This window comes from Arvicanthis niloticus, chromosome 18 (genome assembly GCF_011762505.2).
Source record: "Arvicanthis niloticus isolate mArvNil1 chromosome 18, mArvNil1.pat.X, whole genome shotgun sequence".
NCBI lineage: Eukaryota > Metazoa > Chordata > Mammalia > Rodentia > Muridae > Arvicanthis > Arvicanthis niloticus.
The window spans coordinates 1,224,493-1,234,339 of record NC_047675.1 but is presented as its reverse complement, the minus strand read 5'-3'; the positions used below and the strand labels follow the sequence as shown (position 1 = coordinate 1,234,339).

The following is a 9,847-nucleotide window of genomic DNA, read 5'->3' as shown; positions in this document are numbered from 1 at the left end:
CAAGTAACATGCATGTAATGTTTTCAGCTGTCTAATAGTTGCTGTAACTCAGGGAGTACAACTGCTTTTCCCATTGGTAGTCTTACAGATGGAAACTGCCTTACATTATATCATGCGTTTTAGCTGCAATACAGCTACTTCTTTGTACAGAGTTTCCAAAGCTAATCACAGTGCATGGCTGGCTAATACCCTGTTGATACCACAATCAAAATAACACGTCTTCACCCTATCGGCACAAGTAACATGCATGTAGTGTTTTCTCCTCTATAAGAGTTGATATAACTGAGCGAGTACACAAGATTCTCCCCCTGGGTAGTCTTACAGAGAGGAGCTGCCTTACATTGTATCATGTGTTTTAGCTGCAATACAGCTACTTCTTTGTACATAGTTTCCAAAGCAAAGCACAGTGCATGGCTGGCTAATAGGCTGTTGATACCCAAAGGAAAATAACACTTCTTCACTCAAACTGCACAAGTAACGTGCATGTAGTGTTTTTAGCTCTCTAAGAGTTGCTGTAACTCAGGGAGAACACCTGATTTTCCCTTGGGTAGTCTCATATAATGGAACTGCCTTACATTGTATCATGCGTTTTACCTGCAATGCAGCTACTTCTTTGTACATAGATTCCAAAATAATGAACAATGCATGGCAGTCTAATACCATGTTTATACCCAAATCAAAATAACACCTCTTAATACAAACTGCACAAGTAACGTGCATGTAGTGTTTTCAGGTCTCTAAGGGTTGCTGTAACTCAGGGAGTACACATGCTTTTCTTCTTGGGTAGAATAACAAACAGGAACTACCTTACATTGTATCATGCTTTTTAGTTGCCATAAAGCTTCTTATTTGTACATAGATTCCAAAACAAAGAACAGTGCATGTCCAGGTAATATCCTGTTGATACCCAAAGCAAAGTAACACATCTTAATAGAAACTGCACAAGTAAGGTTCATTTAGTGTTTTCAGTTCTCTAAGAGTTGCTGTAACTCAGGGGGTACACCTGATTTTTTCCTTGGGTAGTCTTACAGACAGGAACTGCCTTATATTGTATCATGGGTTTTACCTACAATACAGCTAATTCTTTGTACATAGTTTCCAAACAAAGCACAGTGCATGTCTGGCTAATACCCTGTTGATACCCCAATCAAAATAACATGTCTTAACCCAAACTGCACAAGTAATGTGCATGTAGTGTTTTCAGCTCTTTAAGAGTTGCTGTAACTCAGGGAGTACAACTGCTTTTTCCCTTGGTAGTCTTACAGACGGGATCTGCCTTACATTGTGTCATGCCTTTTAGATGCAATGCAGCTACTTCTTTGTACATAGTTTCCAAAGCAAAGCACAGTGTATGGCTGGCTAATACCCTGTTGATACCCAAATCAAAATAACACGTCTTAACCCAAACTGCACAAGTAACGTTCATTTAGTGTTTTCAGCTCTCTAAAAGTTGCTGTAACTCAGGGAGTGCACATGCTTTTCCCATTGGGTAGTCTTAAAGAAGGGAACTGCCTTACATTGTATCTTGTGTTTTAACTGCAATACACCTACTTCTTTGTACATAGTTTCGAAAACAAAGCACAGTGCAAGGCAGTCTAATACCCTGTTGATAACCAAAGCAAAGGAACACATCTTAACCCAAAGTGCACAAGTAACATGCATGTAGTGTTTTCAGCTTTCTAAGAGTTGCTTTAACTCGGGGAGTACACCTGATTTTTCCCTTGGGTAGTCTTAGAGACGGGACCTGCCTTATATTGTATCATGTGTTTTAGCTGCAATACAACTACTGCTTTGTATATAGTTTCCAAAAAAAGCACAGTGCATGGCAGTCTAATACCCTGTTGATAACCAAAGCAAAGTAACACATCTTAATCCAAACTGCGCAAGTAATGTGCATGTAGTGTTTTTAGCTCTCTAAGAGTTGCTGTAACTCAAGGAGTACACATGCTTTTCTCCTGGGGTAGTCGTACAGACGGGACCTGCCTTACATTGTATCATGTCTTTTACCTGCAATACAGCTACTTCTTTTTACATAGGTTCACAAACAAAGCACAGTGCATGTCCGGCTAATAACCTGTTGATACCCCAATCAAAATAACACATCTTAACCCAAACTGCACAAGTAACGAGCATGTAGTGTTTTCAGCTCTCTAATAGTTGCTGTAACTCAGGGAGTACACATGCTTTTTCCTTTATGTAGACTTACAGATGGGAACTGCCTTACATTGTATCATGCATTTTAGCTGCAATACAGCTACTTTTTTGTACATAGTTTCCAAAACAAGTAGAGTGCATACCAGTCTAATACCCTGTTGATACCCAAATGAAAATAACACATCTTAACCCAAACTGCACAAGTAATGTGCATTTAGTGTTTTCAGCTCTCTAAGAGATGCTGTAACTCAGGGAGTACACATGCTTTTCTTCTTGGGTAGAATTACAGACAGCAATTACATTACATTGTATCATACGTTTTAGCAGCAATACACCTACTTATTTGTACATAGTTTCCAAAACAAAGAAGAGTGCATGACCGGCTAATATCCTGTTGATACCCAAAGCAAAGTAACACATCTTTCCCCAAACTGCACAAGTAACGTGCATGTAATGTTTTCATCTCTCTAAGAGTTGCTGTAACTCAGGGAGTACACCTGCTTTTCCCTTTGGGTAGTCTTATAGACGGGAATTGCCTTACATTGTATCATGTGTTTGAGCTGCAATACAGGTACTTCTTTGTACATTGTTTCCAAAGCAAATCACAGTGCATGGCTGGCTTATACCCTGTTGATACCCAAATCAAAATAACACATCTTCACGCTAACTACACAAATAAGGTGCATTTAGTGTTTTCAGCTCTATAATAGTTGCTATAAGTGAGCGAGTACACAAGATTCTCTGCCTGGGTAGACTTATAGACAAGAACTGCCTTACGTTGTATCATGTGTTTTAGCTGCAATACAGCTACTTCTTTGTACATAGTTGCCAAAGCAAAGAACAGTACATGGGGCGCTAATAGCCTGTTGATACCCAAATCAAAGTAACACGTCTTAACTTAAAGTGCACAAGTAACATGCATGTAGTGTTTTCAGCTCTCTAAGAGTTGCTGTAAATCAGGGAGTACACCTGATTTTCCCCTTGGGTAGTCTTACAAACGGGAACTGCCTTACATTGTATCATGTGTTTTAGCTACAATACAGCTACTTCTTTGTACATAGTTTCCAAAACAAAGCAGAGTGCATACCAGTCTATTACCCTGTTGATACCCAAATCAAAATAACACATCTTAACCCAAACTGCACAAGTAATGTGAATTTACTTTTTTCAGCTCTCTAAGAGATGCTGTAACTCAGAGAGTACACATGATTTTCTTCTTGGGTAGAATTACTGACTGAAACTGCATTACATTGTATCATGTGTTTTAGCAGCAACACACCTACTTCTTTGTACATAGTTTCCCAAACAAAGCACAGTGCATGGCTGGTTAATATCCTATTGATACCCAAAGCAAAGTAACACATCTTACCCCAAACTGCACAAGTAATGTGCATTTAGTGCTTTCAGCTCTCTGAGAGTTGCTGTAACTCAGGGAGTACACCTCATTTTCCCCTTGGGTAGTTTTACAGACGGGAACTGCCTTACATTTTATCATGCTTTTTAGCTGCAATACAGCTACTTCTTTGTACATTGTTTCCAAAGCAAATCACAGTGCATGGCTGGCTAATACCCTGTTGATACCACAATCAAAATAACACATATTCAACCTAACTGCACAAGTAAGGTGCATTTAGTGTTTTCAGCTCTATAATAGTTGCTATAACTGAGCGAGTACACAAGATTCTCCGCCTGTGTAGTCTTATAGACAGGAACTGCCTTACATTGTATCATGTGTTTTAGCTGCAATACAGCTACTTCTTTGTACATAGTTTTCAAATCATAGCATAGTGCATGGCCAGCTAATACCCTGTTGATGCCCCAATCAAAATACCACGTCTTAACAAAACTGCACGAGTAACGTGCATGTAGTGTTTTCAGCTCTCTAAGAGTTGCTGTAACTCAGGGAGAACACCTGATTTTCCCTTGGGTAGTCTTACATAAGGCAACTGCCTTACGATGTATCATGTGATTTAGCTGTAATACAGCTTCTTATTTGTACATAGTTTCCATAACAAAGCAGAGTACATGGCCGGCTAATGTCCTGTTGATACCCAAAGCAAAGTAAGTAGTCTTCACCCAAACTGCACAAGTAATGTGCATTTAGTGTTTACAGCTCTCTAAGGGTTGCTGTAACTCAGGGAGTACACATGCTTTTCTTCTTGGGTAGAATTACAGAAAGGAACTGCCTTACATTGTATCATGTGTTTTAGAGTCAATACAGCTACTTCTTTGTACATAGATTCCAAAACAAAGCACAGTGCATGGCAGTCTAATACCCTGTTGATATCCAAATCAAAATAACACATCTTAACCCAAAGTGCACAAATAACGTGCATGTAGTGTTTTCAGCTCTCTAAGAGTTGCTGTAACTCAGGGAGTACACATGCTTTTCTTCTTGGGTAGAATTACAAACAGGAACTACCTTACATTGTATCATGCATTTTAGCACCAATACAGCTTTTTATTTGTACATAGTTTCCAAAACAAAGCACAGTGCATGGCCGACTAATATCCTGTTGATACCCAAAGCAAAGTAACACATCTTAATACAAACTGCACAAGTAGTGTGCATTTAGTGTTTTTTTAGATCTCTAAGAGTTGCTGTAACTCAGAGAGTACACATGATTTTTCCCTTGGGTAGTCTTACAGACGGAAACTGCCTTACATTGTATCATGCGTTTTAGCTACAATACAGCTACTTCTTTGTACATAGTTTCCAAACAAAGCACAGTGCATGGCCAGCTAATATCCTGTTGATACCTAAAGCAAAGTAACACATCTTAACCCAAACTGCACAAGTAACTTATATGTAGTGTTTTCAGCTCTCTAAGAGTTGCTGTAACTCAGGGAGTACACATGCTTTCCCCCTTATGTAGTCTTACAGAGGGGAACTGCCTTACATTGTATTTTCAGTTTTAGCTTCAATACAGCTACTTGTTTGTACATAGTTTCCCAAACAAAGCACAGTACATGCCTGGCTAATACCCTGTTGATACCACAAGCAAAATAACACGTCTTCACCCTAACTGCACAAGTAACATTCATTTAGTGTTTTCAGCTCTATAAGAATTGCTATAACTAAGTGAGTACACAAGATTCTCACCCTGGGTAGTCTTACAGACAGGAACTGCCTTACATTGTATCATGTGTTTTAGCTGCAATACAGCTACTTCTTAGTACATAGTTTCCAAAACAAAGCACAGTGCATGGCCAGGTAATAGCCTGTTGATATCCAAATCAAAGTAACATGTCTTAATCCAAAGTGCACAAGTAATGTGCATGTAGTGTTTTCAGCTCTCTAAGAGTTGCTGTAACTCAGGGAGCACACCTGATTTTCCCATTGGGTAGTCTTACCGACGGAAACTGCCTTATATTGCATCATGTATTTTAGCTGAAATACAGCTATTTCTTTGTACATGGTTTCCAAAACAAAGCACAGTACATGGCAGTCTAATACCCTGTTGATACCCAAATCAAAATAACACATCTTAACCCAAACTCCACAAGTAATGTGCATGTAGTATTTTCAGCTCTCTAAGAGTTGCTGTAACTCAGGGAGTATACATGCTTTTCTTCTTGGGTAGAATTACAGATGGGAACTGCCTTATATTGTATCATGCATTTTAGCAGCAATACAGCTTCTTATTTGTACATAGTTTTCAATACAAAGCACAGTGTATGTCCGGCTAATATCAGGTTGATAGCCAAAGCAAGTAACACATCTTAATCTAAACTGCACAAGTAACGTGCATGTAGTGTATTCAGCTCTATAATAGTTGCTATAACTGAGCGAGTACACAAGATTCTCCCCCCTGGGTAGTTTTACAGACAGCAACTGCCTTACATTGTATCATGTGTTTTAGCTCCCATACAGCTAATTCTTAGTACATAGTTTCCAAAGCAAAAAACAGTGCATGGCCAGCTAATAGCCTGTTGATACCCAAAGCAAAGTAACATGTCTTAAGCCAAAGCGTGGGGAAAAAAAAGGCTTGGGGATCCCGCGGTTCTTCCTGCCATGCTGTGGGTAGTCGGCTGGGAACGCTCTGGGTTTCTCCAGCTGGAAGTTGGGCCCGGCTGTTCATTAACTAAAAGTCTCTCCCTGGCTCCTCACGGTTTCTCATAGCGGCGCAGCCCCAACACACGAGGAAGCCCTTGGGTTTCCAAAACTGGTTTATTCACATGGCGAATTGTAGATGGATCTGGATGCATACCCCTCAAACCCAGGATCGACCTGAGTTAAAAGGGGAGGGGAGAAGGGGGGAGGGGCTGTGGAGGAATGTTTAATCGGCTCCACCTCTGGCCTTCAGGTATGTAAATCTCTCTAGGGCCTGTTCACGCCCTCCACCTGTGTACATGACTGAAGGGTGGAGGTGAAATGGAGATTAGACCTTGTGTTAGGCCCAACATCCCACCCTTTTTTCTTTCATAAAAGGAGGGGCAACTCTGTGTTAATGAGAGATGTGGACCACGTGGAAGTGGGCCTAGGAACAGGGCTAAACATCCTACCGTCCCTAAAAAGGGTCTCCGGGGTTTAAAGCCCGTTCAACCAGGCTATGTCCAAACCATCTCTTCACAGCCCAACATCTCACTGTTTTTTGTGAAAATTTTGGATGAGGTGGTCAAAATAAAACACTATGTAGGCCAGAGGGTGTAGCATAACCAAGTCAAGGGTAATGGGAATTGAGGGTAGGGTTTGGAAGGCAGGGAATCATTGAAACAATTAAATACAGATTGTACAGTTTGAGGGTAATGACATCTGATTAATCTAAATAGACATTATGTTTTCCTCACTAACATGTAACTTTAGCTATGTGACTTTGGCAAAAGAGTTTATTTGTAGTTGGAAGGTCTGGATCTGTCTTCTGTAGTGAGCATCTCTGGGTTCTGGCGTGCATCTCTGGAGCCTGGTGTGGGTCTCTGGATCTCAGCATGTTCTGGGTTCTTCAGTCAGATGAGACGACTGGAAGAAGGCAGCTTGGCAGGTTCCAGGATATGGCACAGTCTCTGGGTCTCAGTGTGTCTCAAGAGTCTGCAGTCAGATGAGGTGGCTGGAAGGAAGCAGCTTGGCATCTCAGGCATGTTCCAGAGGATGGCTGGACTCTGTTGGATCTGTGGGTATACCTGTAGGATAATCACAGCAGGGAAGGAGCATCTCCAGCAGGGAGATGTCTGTAGGCTGGATATGGAGCATTAAATTGCTTGGGAACAAGCACCTTATGGCCTGTCGTTAAGATCCTGGAAAAGCAAAGGTGTTTGAGGAAAGTTTAGTCTTAGAAGGTATCTTTGAGTCTGTTTTTGGATGGCTGAGGGAGAAAAACAATGTTAATTTTGTATCTGGGATTGGCAGCAACAGTTTGCCTGTAAAAGAAATTAGTTGTTAATTAAGACTCAAGATATGGTGATCAGCACGTTCACTTAACTGTGGAAGGAAATTAGATGGCTTTTAAACCTTGAAGAAATTATAAAGGTTGAAAAATAATGTTGGACATCTATCACGAGTATTAGAGAGAAAAGGCAGCATTAAAATAGAAAAAATAACAAATTTTTGGTTGAAAAAACACAAGCATTGTTGTTCTAGGTGTTCCTGTTAGGAAGAAAAGGAAACGTTTAAAATTTTTGGTTGAAAAACATGAACGTTTGTTGCAGGTCCTCCTGTTGGGGAGGAGCAGTAATGGCGGGTTTAGAAGCAGTGGGGAGGGGCCTTGTTCTGCGATGTGGCGTCTGGGTGCTCTGGCAGAGAGGACCTGTATTCCACCTTTCTTTTTATTAGAAATTTTAATTGTAGAGAAGGATCAAAAAGCTAACTTGAAGTTTATAGGGAGAGATACCTAGGCTTGATAGGAGAGCTAAGAGTCAGAGAGTGAAAGGCTATAGGAATCTCTCACCTAAGGAAGGAGTCTTAGGAGGGTCACAGCAGGCACTGTGACTTGAAAGACTGCTGTTGTCTGTGAAGGAGCCCTCTCTGTGGAGCTGGGGGATGGGCAAAGTGGAGGCTAGGGGGTCTGCCATCTTGCCCTTGAGCTGGAAAGCACATGGAGAGGGAGAGACAGAGAGAAAGAGGAAGAGTTAAAGTAGAGAAGTTGACCAGGAACACATGGAGAAAGAGTGGGGCCTAGTCTTTTGAACTAGGCAGTAGCTAAAAATTAGAAGAAGCTAACAAGGAACACGTGGAGAAAGAGGGGGGAGACAGAAAGAAGCCTGCCTAGTTTTGTGAACTAGGCTGGGAATTACTCATTGTCCTGGAGTTTCGGGGAGAGGTTTTCTGTGGGCAATAACTGGGGAGAACACTCTTGGAGTTGGCTCTACCACCTGTAGGGAACGATATGGGCTTGTGCGTGGATGAGCGGGTCTCCTGCAGAACCTCGGGTGGTAGGTTGGATTCCGATGGACCAGGAGTTGTGTTCTCTTGGGGACTCCATCTTTCATCTGTCTAATCTCACCAGCATTATGGGGAGGTCTACAGCGCACAGCATAGCAGCTCCCTTCTACTGGAACTCCATCTGGGCCAGTCACATTTGTTGCTTTAGGACCCCCTTTTCCTACAACCACATCAAACTCTACAATTTCTCCCTCCCCCACACTGCGCAGATACTTGCGTGGATTATTCTTCTTGATGGCAGTCTGGTGTATAAACACATCTTCTTTGGTGTCATTTCGGTTTATAAATCCATATCCATTTCTGACGTTGAACCATTTGACAGTGCCCAGGACTTTGGTGGCGAGAACTTTCTTCTCCGGGTCCTTGCTGTCCACGGGAGCTGAAGAGGCCAGGGCGGGTCCGGGTCTGCGTCTCTGCCGGGGCTCCCCCGCGAGGGACACGGCTGGCGCCGGGGCCTGGGGCATGCCGCTGGCCGCAGGGCTCTTAGGCGCGGAGTCCGCGGCCTGCGGGAGCATGGTGCCGCAGGTGGTGGCCTTGTCTGCCTTGCTCATGCCGCCTCTCCGCTCTCTCCGGGCACCGGTTAGTGCAGAGGCGGGGCCAGCTCGCAGCTGGCGGCTCGGGGGCGGGGGACGCGTGAGCTCGAGGTCTCGCTGGGTCTCCCGGCCCCGAAGATGGCAGGTTGTAGGGCATTCATCTTTCCAATGTCTTGTCTCCCCACATTTGAGGCAGTTTTTTTTCTGTCTTTATTGCTGCCACAAATGCCTGAGCTATGGATGCAACCTGATTTGATGGGGTTCCTATTTCTCTGGTTGCTACAACCCACCTATCGTGATGCTCCTCCCGGAGACCCTGGCAAGCTAGTCTAGACTCGGAAGTCATGCCTTCCCAAACAATGGTTTTAAGAAGAAGGTCCCTAGCTGTGGGGTTGGAGATTTTTCTTTCTAAGCTCATTTTAGTTCTGAAGATAAAATCAGATAGAGGTTCTCCAGGCTTCTGATGAAGGGAGAGCAGGGAGTGGGCAGGGTCTTGTGACCCTGAAGGTGGAGTAAGCCTATTCCAGGCTTGAATGGCACAGAGGCGGACCTGGTCATAGTAGCCTGCTGGCTGACTTGCCTGTTGTGCCCCAGTAGAGAAATCTTCCTGGCCAAAGAGTTCTTTAAAACCCCATGGAGTGTCATCTTCCCTTCCCTGGTTTTGCCTGACTTGCTGAAGACACTCATCACGATAATATGCCTCCCATTTTAGAAACATTGGATCAGGAAGGGCAGAATGGCAAATATCTCTCCAATCTTGGGGGGTGTTTAAGTTGGCAAT

General features: G+C 42.9%; 1 pseudogene; it reads right to left on the bottom strand.

The window, feature by feature from the left end:
* Nucleotides 1-8,385: 8,385 nt before the first annotated feature.
* LOC117723436 (Y-box-binding protein 3 pseudogene) lies at nt 8,386-9,084 on the bottom strand (annotated as a pseudogene).
* Between the last annotated feature and the right edge of the window lie 763 nt (nt 9,085-9,847).